This window comes from Myodes glareolus, chromosome 11 (genome assembly GCF_982192425.1).
Source record: "Myodes glareolus chromosome 11, mMyoGla1.1, whole genome shotgun sequence".
Classification (NCBI taxonomy): domain Eukaryota; kingdom Metazoa; phylum Chordata; class Mammalia; order Rodentia; family Cricetidae; genus Myodes; species Myodes glareolus.
The window spans coordinates 62,379,436-62,403,636 of record NC_142036.1 but is presented as its reverse complement, the minus strand read 5'-3'; positions in this window follow the sequence as shown (position 1 = coordinate 62,403,636).

Here is a 24,201-nt window from a genome sequence, read left to right as displayed (position 1 = left end):
AAGGTAGCTGCTCCCAAGGTCAAACTTCCTATTTCAAAAAAGGAACCAGAAATTTGTCAGAATATCCAGGCTATTGGCCAGGGTGGAGTGGATCTACTGTATGGAGCAATTCAAAGTCAAAAAGACCAAGTAAACACACTCTGTGTCAGGATCTGTAGCTTTAATAACTTTGAGCAACCTAAATCTCTCTGTCCTTCAGACCAGGTGGAAATAGGCTCACGTTTTTGAACCTCCACAGTCTATATCATTACATCTCATCATTGCAGTTGATTTCTCATGTTACCATCTCATAAAAGGTCTGGAGTTCACTTTTTCATCATAAATCAACATTAACTTATTCTTAGGTCAAAAGGAAGTAATATTCTACCACATGTTATAGTTGTTGAGAGAAGGAAGCATGTAAATACAAAGATGGTAATTTTGTTGGTGGTAAACATTTCACAAATGTTTTCTCTCATTCAATCCTGTCAAGCAGATTAATTTGTGTTAATGGAAAATGTTAGGTACATAATGTCAGTCTGAATTTTGTATGTAACAGTGGTTAAAATTGCCACTGGAGTTTATTTCAGCCAAAAAAGCTTTCAGAGATATTTGGAGGATAAAATAATACATAACTGAGATGACTCTGATCTTATATATATATAAAACTAAAATATATTGATATTTATCACATAAAAATAAATATAATAAACATGACATAATTGGTGAATAAAAAATAATCTAGTCACAGTAGAATCAATCAGTATCTTCTATTTTATGATTTTTAGAAATTATTTTGGCATATAAATAACATGGGTTACCTAAAGTAAACCATTGTGCTGATTTTGATTCCACTTTATTGTAAAACACACATTAAAATGGTTGTGTTGTGCAAATATAACTAACCAAATGTATATAAAATTAATTTATCAAAAGCAAAGCAGACTATATTGTATTATAGCAGAAGCAGATTGTGATATACATTCTTTAGATTATGTCTCTAAAATAACTAATAAATGTTATAAAGTAGACTGTCTTGAGAACTCAAGCCATAGCATTGCTGGTGTGAATGGTTGATAGACTTAGAAGGTGGAAAGGGACATGGCATGCCAGGTTTTCATTCTGTTGCTTTAGAAGTGTTATCCTGACATTTGCATGGAAAATACCACTTAACATGAAAGCAAGGGTCTTAATTTAATTTTCAGGAACAGGTGGGATACACACCTTGCAGGTTTGCTTTAAAAGACAGCATTTTTTTATGATGTTCCAAACAAATTTTAGGATTGCTTATTGTTTTGTCACTGGGTTTCTACTAGACATAATTTTGCATTAGTGTTATGGGAGAAATAACTTTTAGGAATAGACTTATAATATCATCACTATAGGCAACCTTTTCTAAGGGATGCTTTCTAATCTAATATTGGAGAATCATACTGCTTATCACAAAGTTGACTTGCTTTTAATCAATTTGAAAATTCAGATGTTATATCTGAGTCGTATAAGGTCTTATGATTTTCTCTCAAAAACTGTGTAATGAATTAATGTACATGATTTATGAATGTCCTGTTTTGAGTATCTCCTGTCTTTATTTTTAAAAGAAAAAAAGAAACTATAGTATACCAATATCTAATAAATGCCAAATTCATTTTGAACTTTTCTGTATCTTTTCATTGATTTTCCATAATTCTCAGAAAGTATTAAATAGGAAGGTGATATAGTTTCATTTCATTTAATAGAAATAGAATTTAAATTAAAGTTGTTTTTATAGAAGAGTAATAGAACCTAACCAAGTCGTTTGATCCTCTTGTCAGTCACAAAATGTCTAAATATGATTGTTAGTAGTATTTAACTGCAAAATGATGACATCTTTGATGATAAGAAAGGGAGAAACAAAATGACTGAAATATCTGGGTCACAGAAAGACATTTGAGGTCATAAACATAAAATATATGCAAAATACACACCAATATAGATATAGCTATAGATAGATATATGAGGGGTATATAAAGTTGGAAGAACTTGTGAGAAGTAATTACTATGAAGGTTACAGGGGCCTTGGGGAGGAAGAACAGTAGGTATGATGTTAAAACCCAGTAGGTATGATTTTGAAACACATAGTAAGATTCTCAAAATTAAATAAAATACATTATATGTTGTTTATAAGCACATTTACATGTAATTCTCATTCTTGATCAAAGAAGTTCTTTCACAGCAGATGGAAACAGCTACAGAAATCTATAACTTGTCAAAATTCTGAGAATTGGTGACATGTAGGTGCCTAACCTGAACTGATACTTTTATAATACAACCTCTGCATCTCTGAGTCTGGGAACACCACGTAGGAGGGAAGAAAAGACTATAAAAGCTACATAACTGTAAATGATGGGTATCTATAATATCATAAAGTTACTTTTATGATTTTACTAAAATAAATGAATTATTTTTTATTCTTTCCCTTTGGGACTTTATATTTCCTCAATCTTTTTCCTTCTTTATCATATCACAATATTTAAGGGGTAGAAAGTGGATTTTAGTGACTAAATAAGCTTTAACCTCATCAAGGGTAATTTGACTACATAACTGAAAATACACTAATAGTAGAAAGACACTTAAAAAAAAGTAGTCTTCTGTTATTCGATATGAGGTCAGAGTCACAGAAAAAGAGGAAATAATAGTGTAATTGCAGAAATACTTCAACTTACGTCAGGCTTCATAATACTACCTTGCAAAGTTTAATGTGGACACCATAATGGTTTATTTTAAGAGCAAATATGAGTAGGAAAATATTCTCCTGTATGAACGGATGAGATTCTTTGAGTGACAGGGCTAATTAAGCTCTAGGGAGAATTTATGCAAGGATAGTAATAAGCAGAGATAAATGTTGTCTTAATTTACCCTCCAGGTTTGAAAAAAGTGTTGATTCTGGTTTCACTAAATGAGCAAACAAGCATTAAACCCCCTTTCTATATCCAGTGACAGAAACAGTAATCTCTGCCCCAAATAGTTCAATCTCTGTAATTTTTAATAGATTTCTCTTTGCTTCCTTAAGTAGGTTAACAAAATCCATTGCACTGCATTTAAAAATAAAGTGTGCAGAAAATTCTGATTTTTTTATGCTCTTCCACTAAGTTTCTATTTTGGTAGGCTATGAGAGAATTGTTGAAGACTAAAATTAGTTATTATCACATGTAGTTTCTCAAGTCCAAAAGATATCTTGAGTAATAGAAATTATGCCATAAAGGCATGGTGTTTAACTTCACTTACCTTTAGCAACTGTGTTGATTTGATATAACTGAAAATTATAATAACAGTTACAAAAGTCAGGGGAGGGGGATAGAGAAGAGCACATCATATGTGTGAATGTTTTTCCTTCTTAAATTAAGAATTCTAATAACATATAATAAAGCTCTAAAAAGTATAGTTATATGCAAACATATATATATATATATATACATATATATATATATATATATATCTTATAAGAGTAACTTGGCCTGGTATAAATTATCATCATTTTACATGTGAGAACATAACTTCTATGATTGACTTGTCTCTGGGCATCATGTGTATTTATTGGAAACGATATCTTATATTTGAACATATGTATAGTAATTTTTTATAATGATGTATTTATTTCACACTGGTATACTAAATGTATTTGTATTTTCAGTGTCGTGAATTTCTTGTTTGAAGATTTGCTTTTAATATATGCTATATTGAAAATTAATTTTATTTTTCCTGGTAATTCTCAAGTACTAAATTAACTTGAAGGACATATTTGATTATATAAGGGTTAGATTGATGAACAAATCAACTTATTTGTTTGATTTGTCTTATATTATAATGTTAAACAGCATTTGCTATTTAAATAATTTGCAAAATAATAATGCTTATATTAACACTGTAAACTAAAATTATGAAAACATTTAGGAAGAGTTTTACATAAGTTTAGAATGTAGAATATCTAGAAATTCAGTTAATTAAATGCATTTAATTGTCACTATTATATTTTTGGATAGTAAATGCAATATACTATTTATTACTATAGATTATATATTAAAGTGATCATCCTATCAAGGCATTTATAATTTTTGTTAATTCATGTAGAAATAGAATCCATAGAATAAAGTGAGAACTCATTGTCAATGAAGATATTATTAAGTAGGTTTCAGCTCTAAATATTAAACATTTTGTACATGTACAAAATCGCATAATATGTTCCACATATACACAAAACAGTGTTCTTTTATAATTAGAAATTATTTTAAAAATAATAGTACTATTCCATAGATGGTGTTTATTTTTTAAAGCATAAGTTCTCTAATTTTCATTTCTAAAGAAAATTTTAATTAGTTCTTTGAAATGTTCATACTTATATACAATGTATCTTAATTATACCCAAGCTCCATTCCTTCCCTTTAACTTCCTCTGTGACCCCCAGAGCCTTTTCCTTCAAAATCTCATGTCCTCTTTTACAATATTGTTATTGTTAATAGGCTCCACCAGTTCAATTAGTGCTGCCCATATGTGCATAGGTGGATGACCACGCATTTGGACATGGGCAGTCTACCACTTAACACCACACAGAGAAATAACTATTCTCTCCCACCGATCATCTATTGTCAATTTCTCTTCAGCTAGGAGTGAGAAAGGAGAATTTCCTTTATTCTCCATACTGGAAACTTTAATTGGCTTGATCTAATACAGGTCTTGTGCAGATAGCCAGAGCTTCCTTGGAAACATGTATGCAATATCCCTGTTGTGTACAGAGGGAAGTCTTTCACAGTATGCCTCCAGCTCTTGATTAGTATGTGAAAGTAAAAAATCATTTAGTTTTCTATAAGGTTCAAACTTTCTATGATACATAAATATGACAATTTGGCAAATTTATACTGTTTACTGAAATACATTTTTACTAAATATATATATATATATGCATATATATTCACATATATAATTACACACAAACACATACACATACATATATATTACACACTATTTTTTCTGGCACAATTGGAGAATGTTATTAGTACTTATAAAACTTAAAATCCTTCCTATTTCATTTTTGGTATTGCACAATGGAGACCATTGACTAGAAACTCTTTACCTCCAGCTTTAGAAACAGTTAAAATGAGTGTTAAATAATGCAGGAAGAATGTCCTAACAATTGGCCACATGCTGAGATCACTATGAAAATTTTATTGTTATGAAGGATTTTCAGTGAAGATGTTAAAAATTACAAACTGAAAACCCGAACACATAGTTACAAAATGTAAGTCCCTAAATTATATTTGCTCCTGATTTATTAATACCATGATCTCCCAGTGGTTGATTAGATTCATGAAGTCCTGTTATGTGATAATATTCACTGAAATCTAGCAGATAAGCTAATTTATAAAAATGTGGAACAGTCAATTTATTTAAGTGACACAGTTATATGTGCCTGTGTGATGCACGCATGCTTAACTTACCATACTTTATCTCATAATGTATATAATTATATATACATATACATATGTTTATACATACATGCATACATATACAAAGGCACTGAAGTAAATGATAAAATAAAAATGTATGGGTTTGTGACTGGGAATTACTTATTCCCACATAAATAAAGCATATGATCACACAGAGTGCACTACTGTGAGATATTTATAAAGTTAAATGGCATTATCATGACACTTGGAGCAGCACTCACAGAAACAAAGACACTATATTTTGGGCTCCAAAACAGTGAAGTAAAGTTCTCTCCAGATTGGACTGAATAATATTTTTTAAAACTTTTTAGTGTATGAAAGACTAAATACCATTATAACTGTACAGAAATAAATAATACATATGACATTTTAGTATATATACCTTTATATGCTTTCTAAATATAGTATCATTTATAAATTAGAATTAAATGTACTTTTTGCTTGAGAAGTCCATTATTTTGAAAAATCAAAACACCAAAAATGGAAGACAACTGTAGAATAGAGAGAGAAATGATAAATGATATATAATATTATATAATCATCTTATAATCTCAAAATTAAAAACTTAAAAAGCCAAAAGTATAATCTTACATATTTCTGTGAGCATTCTATTGTGAACTGAGAAAATAGGACTAAAATTTTATTTTTAAAATAATGCTAAAAATACATGTCAGAAAATAAAGATATAATAATCCTCTTAATAGAAGAAATGAGACAACAATTAAAATAAATTACTTTATCTTTCTCAATTCTGTTGTTCATGCATACAACCTTTATGCTTAGTTGAAACAGAGGGAAAGACAACCAATTGTAAATGATTAACTCGTGAAAAACTATGCCTTAAATTCAAAAAGCTATGACTTATTTGTATGTTAGACATACCACAATATAGCTAGGGAACTTGAGGTGAACGGAATATACTTCGGACTACGAAATTGTACCCATGATGAATGACAGCTCTGTTATACCAATTCATAGGGTTCATAATGTATTCTGCTTTAATTTTCTGTATTAGTCAATATCCATAAATTGAACATGTAAAAACTTGACATATATGATCAGATTATTTTTGACAAAGGAAAATGCCCTGGTGGAAAGGACAGTGGTAGGTGGGTGAGGGGCAGCACCTTAGTGATTGAGGAGCTCAATACAAATTGAGGGAGTGTGAGGACCCACAGAGTTGTGGGCCTGTTCCTCCTGACTGGATGTCAGAGAGTTGAGTTTATTTTTCTCCTTCAATGTTGTTGACAACAGATATGGATACAAATAAGAGATTCTAACCTAGGGTGTTATTAATTAATATTTTAGGTATAGACATGGATCCACTCCACCTGGTCCAAGGTTGGAGAATTCAAGCCTATTCCTTATATCATGTTAATGAAGTCTGTTGCCTCCCCTACCTTTTTTTTGAGTCAAATACATAAGTGTACAGAAAAAAAATTAAGGCAAAGTCAGTATTCACTGAATGTCCCTCTCAATCCTGTTCTGTGTTTAGATCTCTTATTTCTCTTACATCTCTGTTCCTTTTGAAAAAAATAAAGACAGAAAACAAGCCTTACAGTGTTGGTGCATGCCTTTAATCCAAGCACTCAGAAGGCAGAGAGGCAGAGGCAGGTGGATCTTTTTGAGTGTAAGACTCCAGAGAAATGGAAAGACCTCCCCTGCTCTTGGATTGGGAGAATCAACATAGTAAAAATGGCAATTCTACCAAAAGCAATCTATAGATTCAATGCAATCCCCATCAAAATCCCATCAAACTTCTTCACAGACCTTGAGAGAACAATAAGTTTATATGGCAAAACAAAAAACCCAGGAGAGCCAAAACAATCTTATACAATAAAAGAACTTCTGGAGGCATTACCATCCCTGACTTCAAACTCTATTATAGAGCTATAGTATTGAAAACAGCTTGGTATTGGCATAAGAACAGAGAAGTCGACCTATGGAATTGAATAGAAGACCCAGATATTAACCCACAAACTTATGAACACCTAATTTTCGACAAGGGAGCTAAAGGTATACAATGGAAGAAGGAAAGCATCTTTAACAAATGGTGCTGGCATAACTGGATGTCAACCTGCAAAAAAATGAAAGTAGATCCATATCTATCACCATGCACAAAAATCAAGTCCAAATGGATTAAAGACATCAACATTAATCCGTCCACTTTGAACCTGATAGAAGAGAAAGTGGGAAGTAGTCTACAAGATATAGGCACCCCAGCAGCACAGACAATAAGAAAAACAATGAATAAATGGGATCTACTGAAACTGAGAAGCTTCTGTAAAGCAAAGGACACTGTCAGTAGGACAAAAAGGCTGCCTTCTGACTGGGAGAAGATCTTCACCAACCCCTCATCAGACAAAGGTCTGATCTCCAAAATATACAAAGAACTCAAGAAACTAGGCACTAAAACTCTAATTAACCCAATTAAAAAATGGGGTACTGAACTTAACAGAGAATTCACAACAGATGAACTTCGAATGGCCAGAAGACACTTAAGGTCATGCTCAACCTCCTTAGCGATCAGGGAAATGCAAATCAAAACCACTTTGAGATACCATCTTACACCTGTCAGAATAGATAAAGTCAAAAACACCAATGAGAGCCTATGCTGGAGAGGATGTGGGGTGAGGGGAACACTCATCCATTGTTGGTGGGAATGCAAACTCGTGCAGCCACTGTGGAAACCAGTGTGGCGGTTTCTCAGGAAACTGGGTGTCAACCTCCCTCAGGACCCAGCAATTCCACTCTTGGGAATATACCCTAAAGATTCCCTAACATACTACAAAAGCATTTGTTCTACTATGTTCATAGCAGCACTATTTGTAATAGCCAGAACCTGGAAACAGCCTAGGTGCCCCTCAATAGAAGAATGGTTAAAAAAGGTGTGGAACATATACACATTAGAGTTTTACTCAGCGGTAAAAAACAATGACATCTTGAATTTTGCATGCAAATGGATGGAAATAGAAAACGCTTTACTGAGTGAGGTAAGCCAGACCCAAAAAGAGGAACACGGTATGTATTCACTCATAAGTGGATTCTAACCATAATTAAAGATCTTTGAGCCTATTATTCGTGATCCTAGAGAAGCTAAATAAGAAGATGAACCTGATGAAGATTATTTAGCTATCCACCAGGAGGTAGGAAATAGACAAGAGTCCCAGGTAACCTCGGGTGCATGGGGAGGTGGGAGGGTTGGTGGAGGGGGAGAGGGTTGGAGAGAAGGGAGTAGGGGAGGAACGGGGAAAGCTCGGTGGCCTGGGATGGGGGGGTAGGGAGGAAGGATGAATATGGGATCACGGAAGAATATATTTCAACTAAGGGAGTCATTTTAGGGTTTACAGGAGACTTGATTATATATGGGATCCCAGGTCCAAGGAGAGATCCCCCAGATTGTTCTCTGGACAGAGGAGGGGGTGCCTGAATCGGCCGTGGCCCATAACCATACTGATGTGTATTTTGCTTATCACCATAGATCCTTCGTCTGGCGAAGGACGGCGATGCAGTCGGAGACCCACATTGGAGCATCGGACTGAGCCCCCCGAGGTCCAGATGAGGAGCGGAAGGAGGAAGAACATGAAAAACGAAATCAGTACTGCGAGGGATGCTGTCACCCACTGATACAGGGGAACGGATCTAATGAGAGTTTACCGGGGCCAGTTGGACTGGGACTGAACGAGGTGATCTAACCAGATTCTCGGAATTTGGCCGGATTCTCTGACTGTGGCTGGCCCGAAGTCTTTCTGAAGGGCCATTGACAATGATACTGGGACCTGTTCCCTCTGCATATGCTGGATTTTGGGGATCCAGTCTGTTTGGACGCTCACCTTCCTGGACCTGGAGGGAGGGGGAGGGAACTGGGGCTTCCCACGGGGCAGGAAACCCTGACTGCCCTGGGGGATGGAGGGGGAGGAGGGGGGGGGGGTGGGGGGAGTGGGAGGGTGTTGGGAGGGGGTCGGAGATGGGAACTTTTGTAATTTAATAAAATTTACTTAAAAAAAAAGAAAAGAAAAAAAAAAGAAAGAGAAAGAAAATATCAACAACTGGCGCAGAAGAATTGTCTATAATCTGTCAATCATATTTTAAATAAATGTTGATTGGCCAGGCAGGAAGTATAGGTGGGAAAACCAGACAGAAAGTAGAGGTGATGCAATGAGAACAGGAGAATTCTGGGAAGCAAGAAGCTCCCTCCGCCATTCCGGCCCAGACTACTGAAGAAGCAACATGTGAGCTGACAGCTGAAAAAGGTACCAAGCCATATGACTAACATAGATCAGAATAATGGGTTAATATAAACTATAAGAGTTAACAAGAAGCCTGAGCTAATGGGCCAATCAGTTTCATAATCTTATGGAGTCCTGTGTGTGATTTTCTATGGGACTTTCCAGTTGTGGGATACAGGGTATGACAGAAACCCCAACAAGCCAGCCCTTCATGTTACAACAACAACAAAAAATCCACAAAATCAACAATAAAAAGCAGTGCTTATTAATTCTAATTCTCATGTTCCTACCCTGGAACATATGAGTTTAGGTAAAGCTGGCCTTTGACAATGGAGTAGAAAAGTCACTTGTGTGGGAAATTGGAGGGCAGAATAGGGACTTTGAAGGCTGATACCTTGAGTGGTCTTAGCTGCCCATGATGCTCTATGCTGTGTGTTCTTCCTCACAGCCTTCTGATAGGACAAGAAGATATTACTATGCTCAGGACCACAGCCAAAAGAAGAGTGATCCAAAAGATTTTTTTTTTAATTCTTTGTTTTGGTTTCTGTATCTTGGCAAATGTTTCATGCTCCACTTAGGTTTTGTGTTGAAACAGACACAAAGACACATTGTGAAGACTGAGGATCTTGTGCCTTATGAACATGGGAACTTACAGGTTAATGTGCTACTTGTAGAAAATATTTAAATACCTTAGAGAGGCAGAAAGACAAACTCAAGGCCTCTCAAGTTGTGTATCATTTCATTTGTGTCATCAAATGCTTTGAACTTCCCTTTTAAAGGGCTTATTATTTTCTTAAGAATTATATGTGTGCCTGTGTTTATGTATATACGCAGAAGTTCAGTGCCCACAGAAGGCGAAAGAGGACATCACGTGCCCTGTGATGGAGATATTCATGGTTGTTAGACTATACTAAATATTCATACTGCCTAATACTTTTTGAGGTTTATGCTCAGTTTTTAGTTGAAACTAAATGTGTGTGCAAAAAACATGCATTAACCTCTTTTAATACTGTTTACAGATTAGCTGTATTTAATGATACTACAGTCATTGGAGATCGTGACAAGTTTAAAGTAAGTCAAAAACAATCATGAGGAATAATCAACATTTGAAAATTAGCTATTTGTTATGGAGTCATGGAGCAAGGACTTTCGAGTGAGTCATAAAATGCTAATTACATTAGCTTTATTACAATTGGGATGTCACAAAAGCAGAAGGGCCGGTAGAACATTTTGTGGGCTGGTAAATATTTTTAATCTATTTGCATGGTTGACTGATATAATTTAATAAATTTGGTTTAAAAGAGTCCCTGGCCAAAAGCAGTAAAACATAATAGTATGGCACAATAAGCCAACTAAAGAAACAACACATAAGCAAATCATTCATTTGATGTTAGCCATTCTGACAGGTGTAAGATGGTATGTCGGTGTCCTTTTGATTTGCATTTCTCTGAGGGCTAAACTTGTTTAACATCTCATATATAAGTGTTATGGTTATAATTTAATCCCTCATCATCTGTTTTTTCTCTTATACCCTACCCTTTGACTTTCTTGGGCAAATAAATCTCCTATATGTTGAGAACATGATCTTTGGAATCCTTAGCTGGTGTGTTTTCTTTTAGTAGTCATATAATATAAAGGAGAAAACGTAATCATTGAGAATTTAAATACATTTAATTTTCATAGAAGTTGTTGAATTTAGTTACCAATTCTAGCAATATTGTATCATTCTCCCCTTGAAGAGGAGAACATAATATTAATTAGGAGACGTATTCGTGTGGGAAAACAGATTCCCACAAAAATTTTGAGATCCAGGTCTAAAGGCATGATGTACACCACAAGCTATTATCTGCGCTAGAGTTTCATTCACAAGCTAAAGGACCCTTTACCTTCAGCCAAGAGTGGTTATTCAGTTTGTCCTTCTGGCACTCACGTCACAGAACCAAGGATATCAGTAGAATTGCTGCTTTCAGAGTCTCTTCTCTGAGCACTCTGATTAGTGTATAACCCCTAGTGTCATCATCAGGTTCTTTGACTCTGAATCTGAGTATCTGCCCTATCTCCAACCATGTTAAATCAAATAAGACTATCCAAGTTGAATATTAATCTGTGGTATGATGCAGTAGAGAATAAATCTCTATATGATACGTTAGTGTGGACTACAGAGAATGTTACAGAGAAACAAAAGAAGTATTTTTCTGAAATAAAATGAAGTTACTTGGGGCATGACAATAATTTCTTATAATCCCCAAAATTATGAAACCCAAGAAAAGATTATATGTCCAAGGCCATCTGAGATGTTATCTATAAATAATCTTGATTACAAATGTTTTTTAAAACAGTAATAAGGCAGAAACTGTCAAATTATCTTAAAAAATAAACATGAAAAAAGCATGTACAAATTAAATGATGTCTCTAAATCTCACTTATCTAAAACAATGTAAGTGTGTTGTAAATAAGTACCCGCACAAATATTAATAGACCCAATGTATTTTAGACAATATTAAACCATAGTAGGTATCATAATAAAGAAAATTATTGAAATATGTCACTGCATCATGATAAAAGGGGTCATTTCAATTACATTCCTTAATAATAAAGCCATATATACTTAATTGAAAACTTTGAAAATATATATTGAAACTGAAAAATGTAACGAGTATATATTAACAAAAAATTTCAAATATTTTATTCTTTTAATAGTAGAATAGAAAATCAGTAGTGCTTCCACTTATTAAACAGTTTCCAAATAACATTAACAAAAAATAATGTATATTCATGAATCTGTAATAGAGTATTTAACAACAAACAACAACTTCCCATTGTCTAAAGAGTAAATAAAGCAAAATATACCCCTGAACACAGTTATATTACTAAGCTAAGGCTATACTTAAAAAAAAAAAACCTAACAAATGGTTAGCAAGACTCACAGTTAAGACTATCATTTTATAACATGGTATAAAGGTTCTTTGAAACAAAACAAGATCAATTTAGTAAGATCTGGAAGTCATACTTTTGAGTCTACAACTAAATGGAAACTAAATCCTATGACTACATACCTAAATCTCATTGTATCATAGTATTCATAATATCTTACTAATATGATTGCACACTGCTTTTCTGCAGATAGAGCAAATAATATGATGTGTTTTTCTAACATGAAGTAGATACGTTTTAGGATTCACAGGATGTTCTGAGCACATGATGTTAAGCATCATGCATCTATATCATTGGAACTTAGGAGCTGACGACTGTGGCGATATTTTGTTTGTGCTTTAACAAATAAAGCTTGCCTGAGGATCAGAGTGCAGAACTAGGCATACTAGTTAGCCATAGAGGCCAGGGGATGGTGGCACACACCTCTAATTTTAGCACTTGGGAAACAAGAGTCAGATGGATCTCTGTGAGTTCAAGGCTATCCTGAGCTATAGGAGATTGAATTCGTCTGAAATAGAAACAGAGCCAAGTGGTGGTTTTAATCCCAGCACTAAGAAGGTGGAGACAGGAGTGTTATGACTGGGCAGAGAGAGGAATGTAAGGCGGGAGGAGACAGGAACTCAAGATTCAATCTTAGGCTTTTTAGAGATGGCGTTCAGTTTGAGGATTCCTAGGGACAGGATTGCCCCTTAGTCTGAGGTAAAAACTAGTAGACATGAGAATTCTGCTTTTCTGATCTTTGGGCAAGCTTTATGTGTTAAAGCACAAACAAAATATCACCACAGAATCCATGATATATAGGATATGTGTGTGTGTGTGTGATTATTAATAGGTTAACAAAGGATATGAAAATAATAATGAGCTACTACTACACATTCTGAAGCTATACTAAAGGTGATGATGACTGACCTTATCAGAAACTAGAAAGCTGAAATAATAGGAAGTACCATCCAGTGTTAATGATAATATAATGGTTAGACAGCCCGTAAACATTTAATATGTATCCTAAACAAAAGTTGCTGCCTCATTTTCTACTTATTTCCAGCAAATCAGAGGAGAGGATGAAAATGTTAAATATTCATCAAGGTATGCACAGAGGCTGTTTCTCTATTACCCCCAAATGAGAAAAGAACACTAATGTCCAGGATGGAATGAATAATCAAATAAACATCCATACAGGTGAAGCAAGTAAATGTAAACGAGTAATAAAGTATACAATTAATGATAGAATAGATGAATCAGAAAACAGACACTTACTTGTTTGTCACAGTACTGAAAGTAAAAGTTACTTCGCTGTATTAAATAAGAAGCAAGCAGAGTAAAGGATCTGTGTGAGACATAGAGGACCAGAGCTCCTGTAGAGTTCTAACTTCAGGATAAGGAAACGCTTCTTGATTGCAATGTTGTATTGCAACACTATCAAAACAAAGTGGAAAATGTCATTAAATTTGATCTTCTACAGATGGGAAGTTTGTGGTGTTTTGTTAAATAATTATGAAAAATCAAGTATTATGATATATTTATGGGTATATATGTATATATACATATATATGTTTATCTATATATATAAACTGGTAAAATTAATGTTGCTCTCGATTTGGCAAATTGTATCATGTAATAAAAGTAATAAAGTAATAAAGGGGATTCTTAAAAGAACTATTTGTTATATAGGCCAGTTTCTTGTAATCATCTCTAATTAAATTTTTTTGTCTGCATGTCAGAAGAGGCCACCAGATCTCCTTACAGGTGGTTGTGAGTCACCATGTGGTTGCTAGGAATTGAACTCAGGACTTCTGGAAGAGCAGTCATTATTCTTAACCTCTGAACCATCTCTCTAATGGATTTTTCTAATTCAGTTTACTCACTATTTTTGTGCTCCTCCGCTCACTCAATATACCCATAATTTACTCAGTTACAAAAATGAAAAGAGTTGTGATTTTCTGTCCACTCTATAGCTGCCTGTGATACAATCTTTGATAATTTTACGGTTTTTATTTTTTCCTTTTGTTTTTTTTTTCCTTAGTCTATCCTTAGTCTTTCCTTAGTCATATGCATTCCACTTGCTGAAGGAACCTGCATCTGCTCCAGACTTGTGTGGGCAGATTTCACATTATGAAAATTGCATCATCATTCCATTGGGGCATAGAAATAATCTTCACATGTCTCTTGATTCTTCAGCTTACTGTCTCTGGCAGCATTTGTTCTACCATTGCTTCTGTGTATCCTGGGGATAAAGTGAATATTTGATACACCCCTTCTGAAAGTCCAGCTGCCTCTTAGTATTTACAAAGCTGATTACTCATCAAGAACCTCCCAAACGCAATGCATTGCTGTGCATTCTGATTTTCAACATGTCACGGCATTCGATGTTAAAAATCACATAGTAAAATTATGTGTGAAACATCATGATAACTTCAATCTGAGGCAAATAATCCTCTGCCTCGTCCAAATCTGAGATTCAGAACACAGGGATTGTAGAAAACCACATTCCTTAAATGCATTATTTTATGGATCTAATCTCAGCACTACATAAATAAGGAAGCTGAGTCTAGAACATTGATAAATGCTCCTGAAGAACAGAGCTATTTATAACATACTTTTTTTTTCAGAATATTGTTTTTTCCCATGGGTCAAATGAATTAAAAACACAGTAACCGATTTTTAAAAATCACTGAAGTTTACATATTTACACCAGTAACAAGCCGGAACGCTACAAATTGGACAACATTCTTCTCAGTTACTAGAGAAAGATAAGGTTGCACTCATTTCAGAATCTTTCTTTTTGCTTCAAGATTGTTGCTACCTTTAATTTCTAAGTCATAAGCATTCCACTTGCCGAAGGAACCTGCATCTGCGCCAGACTTGTGTAGGCAGACTTGAAGCTGTTCATGCCCTTTCTCCCACGTTTTCTTTGCTGCTTTATATTCCCAAATTAGCTCACCTGCAGCAAATGCAGAGAGCTATAATTTACATCTAGATTCTAGACTTTCACTGCAAGATGCCCTCTTTGCATGCAGCAGTTATTAGTGAAAGCCTCCTCATAATGTAAGACATAACTCACTATCTAACAAACGCGGTTTAAATTTGATGCACAGGATTAAAAATAAATGACAGAATAATGGCATTTTGAAGCCAATAAAATTGAATTATTTTCTAAGTAAAAGATCCTAATTAGGTTCTCAATTACATTTTCAATCTTTTTTAGGTAAAAAATTATAGTAATTACTTATTCTGCTTCATAGTTTTAAACTCATTAAATATTAAAGTGATATTGACAATTATTCTGTTTGTTTAAAGAGTAAATTATCATGAAGATCACTGAGGACATTCATCTCTAGAATCAGATAAGAGATGCAAATTTCTAATGATGAAAACTTTTATTTACTTATCATTTATCTGTGCTCGATAAGCTTCGTTCAAGACAGCATCAAGATGTTACTTATATACAACAGTGTTCTATAAATTAAAGTGAATAAAATTGCATTTGCAATAACACAAAGTATACTAAACAGTAAAATATAAATTAGAATCGATAGAGTTGTGGGAAACAAAAATAATTTATGAATAGTATTTATCTTAAGGCTTTCAATATTTTTCAAGATAATTTTTTCAAAGAAATATATGCTTTTATGTTACTTCTTTTGTGTATGTGTTCTATGAGTGTGCTTCCTCATTTTTTTTTCTAATTTGGAGGAAATTTGATGACCACAAACATGCAATTCAGGTTGATGCAATTGCAAAAGTTATGGAGAAATGATAGTGTTTGATATTCACTCTTAGTTTCAATTATTCAAAAACAAAAATCAGTTCAGTGGTGTTGGGCCTGTAGTCCAAACCAGTTTTCTTGGCTGTGTGTCTCTTCTGTTGATATCCCTGGTCAATATAATGTTGACACCTCTGTCAATAATCAGAGAGAGAAACAGGAAACAAGATTACTAATTTATATCACATTTAAAATATGTTATAAAAAGAGAGTTAGAAGAACTATATCCTAAAGGGATGGGTGATACTTCTTCTGAAATACAAGATTTATAAAACAAAAATACATGGTCAGATTGAGATGCATATGTGTGTGTGTGTGCGTGCGTGCGTGCGTGTGTTGATGGTCTGGAAGTCTCAGATAGTTCAGATCCCTGTCAGCACTATTTGTTGACCAAGAAAACTGACTGCTAATACCTTATGGGGGAAATGAGGCCAGAGAAACACTGACTGACTGCTCTCGAAGAAGACTTGTGCTTGATTCACAGCACCTCCACAATGACTTACAGCCTGTACCCCATATTTCAGAGAAGCTGATGCCCTCTTCTGACTTCCACAGGTAAAAGGGACACACAGTATAAATAGATATACATGAAGGTAAATGTACATACAATACACGAATTGGCCACGAACATCAATACAGACCCTGTTGTGGTACGACCACAGACCTAGACATGATGTTAGTCAGCAGCCTAAGTCAGTATATAACCATGACTCTAGGGGGCTGTGTAGGCCACCCTGATTGTCGTTGTCCCTGTTGTATCATGGCTCTCGAGCCTCAATGTGGCCCCAAGTGACATCCCTGATCACAGGTTCCTGCACAGCCTCCAGCAGCCACATTTAGCCATTAATGCATACAAGGCACCTGCTGCTACCAATGACATCCTGATCTAAAGGACCTGTCACTCAGGACCATGGTGTCACCCGGGTCAGGGCTACTGCAGAGGGTTATATCTGGGTCTGTGGTCCTACAGTGGCCAGGGTCTGAGGTGATGTTCAGGGCTCCTGCTTTAATCAAGGGTCATGCAGATCACCTGTGTCCGTTTGGCTACCATAGGCCATGTCAGTGTCAAAGGATTGTACTATACCTGGGGCCATGATCTGAGGGGTCAGTGCTGATACCTGGAGCCATGGAGACATATGGGCACACACCACGGCCTAGGGCTAGGCCTGGGTCCATGGCCCTGCTGCAGCTGGGGTCTCAGGTGTTGTGCATGGCTCCTGTTACCACTGAGAGCTCTACAGATACCTGGGGTCTGGTCTCCAACCAGCTCTACAGGTGCATAAGTGTCACAGAGGAGTCTGTGCCTGAATTGCCACAGAGAGCTGTATGTGTGTCCATGGTCATGCTGTGTTGCCATTGGAGTCATTGGAACCATAGTGTACTGAGCCGGTTCCACCCTTCACTGGTCCTGAGATGGCTGGCTAGATCCTTCAGCTGGGAATCTAGTCCTACCCTCAGGTCCCAGTTCGCCCCTGCACTCAGGAAAGATGGCCCCACCCCTCACCATCGTTGTGCACAGAAACCTAGAGCTGACCCTGTAGGCCTGGGTATAGGTGAGGGAAGAAATGATCTCACCTCCCTCATCTGTCATGTGATTGCATGAGTGAAAGATACCCTTCCCTCCTCACACATACCGCCTGTGGAAGGTGAGAGACTCTGGGTCACAAGACTGAGAGAACGAGCCGTGCCCCACTCCAGCTTCAGCACACGCGAGAGGGGACCTTGTAGCCTACCTGGTTAGCACACTAGAACTGACCTGTTGTTTGGGGACACAAAGAATCAATAAAAGTTAGTAAAACGCTACGTGTCATAATAGGTGGGGCATAATTTACAAGTGCTGTAATACTATGTAGGGGATTTTATAGATGAACATTTAATAAAAATCTGTCAACTGCACATAAATTCTGTAATTTGACAGTGACATGGTTGTTAAAAGTGTTGTCTCGTTCTTGTGCACACTGTTACCAAATGGTCTGCAATGCCTAGCATCGCAGTAGTTTCCATTCCTGTTTCACCAGACCTTTATTTTTAATCTCAATGCACCAATTTAATTTTCTCCTTCTCACTTTCACAGCAATAATTTGTGAACCATTAGCAATACTATCATTCACTTTGGTCCTTTATATATTTTAAGTTGGGTGTTATCATCTAGAAGACATTAGTAAATTCTACCTGAATATGCTGAAATTTGGTTATTGTGCCAGGATTCTTTTGAATGCTTTCTTGGATTATATTTCTGCAAAACGCATTTAATATTATATGAAGCCTTAAAGCAAATATACTTCAAGTACACAATGCTCCAAGCCTATTTGTCTCTTGAGGCTCACTTAGGGAGTTTTCTGCCAGAATTTTATGAAGAATAAAATTAAGTAAGTCTTACTTGTATTCCATGTACTTATACTTCAAGATTTGATCAGGTGTGATATTTTAGTCATCATAGTCATCATCAATCTAGTCAGATATATGAACCGCATATTTTCAAGACAAAAAAAACTGTTTAGAAACCATTTTTAAATTAATTTTCTAAAATATTCCCTTATTTGGCAGGAATGAACATGGATTGATAGTCATTAATAACTATTAGCATAAGAAAAATATACAAAGAAAACGTGTATAAGATATCTATTGTTACATTTTAAGTAGAGATTTTTTACACTCATGCTACTGTAGGAAGAATATGAAAAAAATCATCTATTAATTAGAAGCAATCTTTTATAAAACTCTAAAATCTGAATTCTGAATATATATACACATACCTATACCTATGCCTGTCTATATCAGATGTGAAGTGATATTTTCAAATCATTGTGTAATGTCAACAGTATTCAATTTCATTCAAAAGCTCTTACACAGTCTTTGATAGAAATATCTTTCTAAGTCTCACTGAGAAGATAATAACTGATTTTCATGTTAATGATATGACCCCAATAGAGGGCAATTATATCTGAAAGCAAATCAAATATTCATTAGCTCTGAATAAATTTGTTACCTAGCTACCATTTTAGAAACTTAAAAGTCAATTTTAAATTTATTTTTCCAGGATGTTCTACTTACCAGTTAGTCCAAGCTTTAAGAAGTTATTTCTTTGCAAATCCAACTTTATTATCTTAAGTTATTGACTTGTTTCAACATCAAATTTACATAAAATATTCATATTCAGTATGATATAAGAGAGGACAAATGTACAGCATGCAGTTCTTGTACTGATAATAGCATTTTATGTACTAAACTCTGCTGGGCCCATACCATCATTTTCTTTAAAGCCTGTAAAAGTTGGCCCTAAGTAGACAGATTTCACTTGTGAACATCCTTCAAAATGCAGGCATTCGGGGAATCTGCAAGTATTACATACAAGAGAACACAGAAACATGCATCCAAAGAATAACAATAAAGAGATATTTCATATTAATTTCATATTATGAAGACCAGTTTCTTTACATATTAGATGTTTCATTCTAAAAAAATTAACGAATATATAATTTCTTGCTTGGAACAACTTATCTTGAACCTCTGTGTCAGTCTTTCTATGTAAAGTTAACTATAGGTGGTTACAAAATTCATATAACTTTGATGAATTGGTTTGACTTCTTTTATTTTTTCCTTTTCATATTTACTTATTTTCTCATTTTTACTAGTTCTTTAAGAATTTTATACAAAGTAAAGTGGTTATTGACAATATTCCCCTCCACATTCCCTAAACAATGCTTTCACAAACTTTCTCCCTTCTCTCCCCCTCTTTAAATTTTTCTCAAATTTTGTGGTTTTTTGTTGTTGTTTTATTTTTAATAAACCAAGTACAACCTGTGGTACACATTTATTCTAGGTTGTGTAGGCTTTTTTGGAGCAATGTTAACCAATCATGGGTTTTATGTTTATATGAAAATGAAATCCCTTCTTTCAGCAGCTATTAAATGGCAACTGCTCCTTAAACAAGGATGAGAATTCATGCCCACCTCCTCTCTTCATGCTGAAACTCTGTCTGACCTGAGCCTACACAAGTCTTGTATATACTGTTTCAACTGCAAGCTGCCAAGGGAAATGAGTCAGTAGTTAATGAACAGTATCATTTAGTTAAACTTTTCTTACACGACATAACAGTAGACACAGTAAAAATTAATACTCCATATGTCTTAGTTAAGGTTTCTGTTGTTGAGGAAAACAACATGACCACCTTAGGGTGACTTTAGTTTTAATTTATAGTTCCAAAATATAGTCCACCACTGAAGGGAGTAATCACAGGAACCCGAGCAAGCACTTAAACAGAAGCCATGAAGGAACATTGCTTACTGTCTTGTCTTCATGGCATACCTAGCCCATTTTTCTTTTCTCCTTTCTTTTCATTTCCTCTTTTCTTTTTATTCTTTCTTTCCTTTCTTTTTATTTTTAGAGAATATTTTCTTTTTTAAAAAAGGAAACAAACTATTTTTTTTCATTTTACATACTAATCCAGGTTCCCACTCCTTCCCTTCCTCCCATTCCCTCCACTTCCTCCCCCAAGTCACCCATCAACCACTCCTCAGAGATGGTAAGGCTCGTTGTTTTGGGGAAGATACAAGCCCTCCCTACTATATCTAGGCTGAACAAAGTATCCATCTAAAGAGAATGCGTTCCCAAAATGACAGTACAAGCAGTAGGAAAAAATACTGGTGCCACTGCCAGTGTCCCCAAAGTCTACCCCAGCTATATAACTGTCACCAACATTCCGAGGGTCCTATGTTTGCTTCTTCCCTGTCTAGCCAGAGTTGGTGAGCTCCTATTAGCTCAGGTAAACTGTTTCAGTGGGTGGTCCCATTATGTTCTTCACCTCTTTGCTCATATACTCACTCCTCCAACTCTTCAATGGGACTTTGGGAGCTCGGTTGCAGTTCTCTATCTCTATTTCCATGAGTTGCTGGATAAAGGTTCTATGGTGAAATTAAAGATATTCATCAATGAGATTGCAAGGCAAGGCCAGTTAAGGAACACTCTCCTATATTGCTCAGGGTCTTAGCTGGGGTCATCCTTGTGGATTCCTGGGAATTTCTCTAGTGGTAGGATTCTTGCTAGACCCATAATGACTGACTCAAAGAAAATATCTTTTCCTTGCTCTCAACCATGTCCATCCTCCATCTTTGCTATCCCATCCCCTCAAGTTCTACTCCCCTCTCCTCCATTTTCCTCCTCTTCCCCTTGTGCCCTCCTTTCACTCCCCACCCCCATTTTGCCAATTGTGTCAGGCAATCTTATCTTTTTTCACTTCCCAGGTGGATCTATGTATGTTTTTCTTAGGTTTGACCTTGTTTCTTAGCTATTCCCAGGTCATGGACTATAGGGTTGTTTTCCTTTGCTTTACAACTAGTATCTACTTATGAGTGAATACATACCATGTTCATCTTTCCTGGTCTGGGCTACCTCACTCTGGATGTTTTTTCCTAGTCCCATCCATTTGCATGCAAACTTCAAGATGTCATTGGTTTTTTGTTTTTTTTTCTGCTGAATAGTACTCCATTGTGTAAATGTACCACATTTTCTTTATTCATTTTTCGGTTGAGGGGCATCTAGGTTGTTTCCAGGTTCTGGCTATTACAAATAATGCTGCTATGAATGTAGTTGAACAAATTTCTTTGTAGTATGGATAGAGCATCCTTTGGATATATGCCCAAGAATGGTATTGTTGAATCCTGTAGCAGGTTGTTCCCAATTTTGTGAGAAATTGCTATACAGATTTCCATGTGGTTGTACAAGTTTGCATTACCACCACCAATGGAGGCATGTTCCCATTACTCCATCCTCTTCAGCATCTAGCATAAGCTATCATTGATATTTTTGATCATAGCCATCTGGCAGGTTTAAAATGGTATCTCGGAGTGATTTTGATTTCCATTTCCCTCATGCCTAAAAATGTTGAACATTATTTCCTGAGGTGCCTTTTGGTCATTAGAAATTTTTCTGTTGAGAATACTCTGTTTGGTTCTGAACAACATTTTTTAATTCAATTGTTTGGAATTTGATATCTAATTTCTTGAGTTCTTTATATATTTTGGAGATCAGCCTTCTGTCTGATGTGGGGTTGGTAAAAATCTTTTCCCATTCAGTAGGCTGCCTTTTTGTCATACTAACTGTGTCCTTTGCTTTACAGAAGCTTCTCAGTTTCAAGAGATCCCATTTATTTATCGTTGCTCTCAATGTCTATACGACTGGGGTTATATTTAGAAAGTGCTCTCCTGTAAACAGCTTGGTAGAAACATAAAAAACAAACAGGTTGACCAATGGAATCAAACCAAAGACCCGGATATTAATCCACAGACCTATGAACACCTGTTTTTTGAGAAAGAAGTTAAAATTATGTAATGTAAAAAAGAGAGCATCTTCAATAAATGGTGCTGGTGTAATTGGATGTCAACATGTAGAAGAACGAAAATAGATCCATATCTATCACCATGCACTAAACATAAGTCTAAGTGAATTGAAGAGCTCAGTAGAAATTCAACAATACTGAACCTTATAGAAGAGAACGTGGGACTTAGCCTTCCTTCTCTTTTTTTTTTTTCATTTCCTTTCAGGAATTTCTGAAAGGATAACCCAGGGATGGAGATTTTGGGGAAAACTTTAGAAAATTGTGTAGGTATGGATTTGAAATCAGTTGAACCACATTGAAATCCCAGTTGTGATTTATGTTGTACATATCCTGTTGATTATATATATATATATATATATATTACAAATATATATAGTAGTGATTTATTTTGTATATATTTTCTTTTGGAACTACATTAAAATTTTCTAATATTATGCTTCCATAAACTTTATTCAGAATAACAAATATGAATATGGAAATTCACACTTTTTATATGAATATATATATTACATATTTGTAAGAACATGTGCATTTACTTAACAAATTGGCAAAATATTTTAATTTATTTAATGAATAGTATTTATCTAAATCAAGATGTAAGTCACTGACATAATCTCAAAAACAGTGCTAATCTACTCTTATCTTTTAAATTCCAGTTCAATCTTCAAACAGTGATGCTTTCATCAACCCATTCACGGTTTTGATCATACACTAATAGTCATAACATACCAATAGCATCATTAGGCTAATGCACAGATACAGGGTGATAGGTCCATTTTATAAAAAGTAAACATTTAAAGCAGTATGCTACCTATGATTTTGGAAATTCTTACAGAGCTATCCTTGTTATCAACTGAGTAGGATAAAGCCATTACTCAAATTATTTTCATAATATCTCAAAATTCTTTTTGTCCTTCAAATAAACCATGGTTCAAAATAGTAGCTTGTACTCTAATTAAGTTATTGATCTATATTTCATGATACATTCCTACATTCAGATTTGGGGTAGCAGAGTAAGAAGTACTTCAAGTTTGAGGCCAGACTAATCCTCATGAAAATTAAGCATATCCTGAGCTAAAATAGAAAAATCCCCGTGTCATTAAAACAAGAGCTTGGCATGTACTTGTCTATTCTATTGCTTGTCTAGCCTGCATTAGTCTGTGGATTTGATGACTATCATTGCCAATTCATTTCAGATAGCTGTATATAATGGTGTGTGTGTGTGTGTGTGTGTGTGTGTGTGTGTGTGTGTGTGTGTATTTGAAATTTGGAAAATAAAATGGACTAAAATTAACATTTTAATAAAATCATGTATTTCTCATTCATTTATGCTGTACTATTGGATCATATACTTCCCAATTTCTGAGTTCTTCTGAAGCAAATTTAGATTAGTTAAGGATATGATTCTAAGGGATTAGGATATGACTTTAAGTTTACTTTTGTGTCTATTCTAGTATAGCACATCACCCTAGGATAGTG